Genomic DNA, 2,329 nt, shown 5'->3' with positions numbered 1-2,329 from the left:
CCCGGCTCCCCCCTGCGCCGCTCCTTCGGGAACCCATCCTCCGATGCTTCTGTTCCAAACGGTAGACAAAAACGCTCGTCAAAAACATTACATCGGTCTTTTAGAGGATCTTGCGTGGAGAGTTTACGTTTGTTATTCGGATTGAAATTTCGCGAAGATAAAGTTAGGTAAAATTAGGAATATCCGTTGAAATGGAAAAAATGAAATTTGGATTTAGGAATGGACACTACAAAGTAAGTAAACGTTTAAATATAACTTTACTCGATTCGCGATAAAGAGAATTATTGTGCAAGAGAATATTTGTCTCGAGGTTATTTGTAGGTCAACGGTGTTGACGAATAAGCTTTCGTTCGAGCGTACGGATTATTTCTCTAAAGTTTCTATTAGAAAAACGACTATTAGAGAAAAGGAAAGATTATTTGTACGATAGAGAGGAGGATTTTTAATTAATATTGCTCCCGTGTTTCGATCTTTTTATAAGCTAGAATTATTGATTCTACTGGCAAAACGTGTCGAGAATGTTCAAATGTTCCATCACTCTATAAAACACGGTTGCGCGTGTTAAAAAATGAAAAAATATAACGTGCAAAAGAAAATCGAATATTTTTCAAGGATATTTGTATTTTGTCGAAAAATTATTATTTTAATTTTACAAAAAAAAATTCTACAATTGTTATATATTTAAATAAATACACGTATTATTACTTCATGCATAATCCCTTTCAAACATTAATCCTCCTCCGTGAATAACACGCGCGAATAAAAATATAACTCTTTTTCCAGACGAGTATTAAAAACTTTTAACCGTCCCTACAAAAATTATGAAACGAATATTGATAAATATCGTCTCGTTCGACAATAATCAAACAATCGGTTTCATTAAAAACTACATTTACCCTCCTTTTTTTTTTAATAATCGATCAATGAAGAAGAAAGAAAAAATATTCGAGAAACTTGCAATGGAATTATTCTATAATTCCATTTTCCACGTTTACCGGATACGCGTAAGAGAGTTGGTAATAAGAACGTACGTGGGTCTTTAAACTTGGTACGGACTTTATGCGGAACGTATTCAAATTCACCGAATAATTCATGGTAACGTGAATTAACATTCTTAGCTTGAATTTATAGTTATATTACCGGTAAGTAATGTTTAAATATTATTTATTGCCTCGTAAATTTTATCTACGATGATGCACGCATACTAAATCGTAATAAAAACATTATACGATATACGAGGTGAAACGTATTATTATTATTATTATGAAATTTTAAATAAATTTTAACATGCGAATTACTCGTAAAAATTTTATTTGTCTCGAGAAAATTAAGAAAAAATGTATAAAACTTCTCTATCTTCTCGAGATTAATTTTCGAAAGTTCAAACAAACGAAACTGATTCTTTCCCTCTAAATCAAAAAATGAAATTAAGAAAGCTGAACAATTTCGTTCGAAAGTTGTACGTAAAAGTGAACGACTGGTATGAAATTGAATTGGAACGGGGATTATCCTTTTAACGGCTTGAATTTTCCTCGATTAAAAAATCGTATCAAGTAGAATTATACTGTTGAACGATGATAATAAGAAATTAACGATACGGCCAAGTTTGTTAAAGTCGAGAGATTACACGGCGCGTTCCTGGAACTCAAAAACCGTGCTAAAACTGGCATTAACCCGTGGCCCGAAAGGTGGTACTCGAAAGTTAGAGAATCTTGTGAGAAGTTAGAGCGGTAAATGAACGCTACGCGGGAATTTCGTAATTTGGTAGAGGAGGAGGAGGGGGTGGAGAGATAAGATGGCGAGGATCCAGTGGAAGGAATCTTTCCATTCATTACGCATTAAATTCCACCTTCGCTGCTGACAAAAGTTACGATCGAAGATTTAACTAGTTTATTCAAAATTCTTTTTTTTTTTTTTTCTCCTTCAAAAAATTCGATTTATTGATTTATCTTTTCTGATCGATAATTCTTAGTGATTAACTGTTATTGCTACGATTAGAGGGAGAGAAAAGTGGTTCCAAATGCGAAAATAAAGGATGAAATTGAACGAGGAAAATAATATTGGATAATTATCTTTGAGAAATTACAAAAGAAGAAAAATAAGTTTGAATGAATTGTAAAATCATATTTCGGTGTTCTCGTAATTGACGTTGCAATTAAAGAAAAAGTAATTTTAAATACGAGTCGGAAATAATTGGAGAAAAGGGTTTACGGCTTCGCCTAACCTTTTATCACAAATCATTTGGATTAACTTCCATGCAAACCTAACACGCAATCCGTCCAATTAACCCGTGTTGCAATTAGGGAGAGAAGGAAAAAAACAATTTCTG

This window comes from Apis dorsata, unplaced genomic scaffold (assembly GCF_000469605.1).
Source record: "Apis dorsata unplaced genomic scaffold, Apis dorsata 1.3 scaffold_206, whole genome shotgun sequence".
Taxonomy (NCBI): Eukaryota; Metazoa; Arthropoda; class Insecta; order Hymenoptera; family Apidae; genus Apis; species Apis dorsata.
This window is presented reverse-complemented; position numbering follows the sequence as displayed.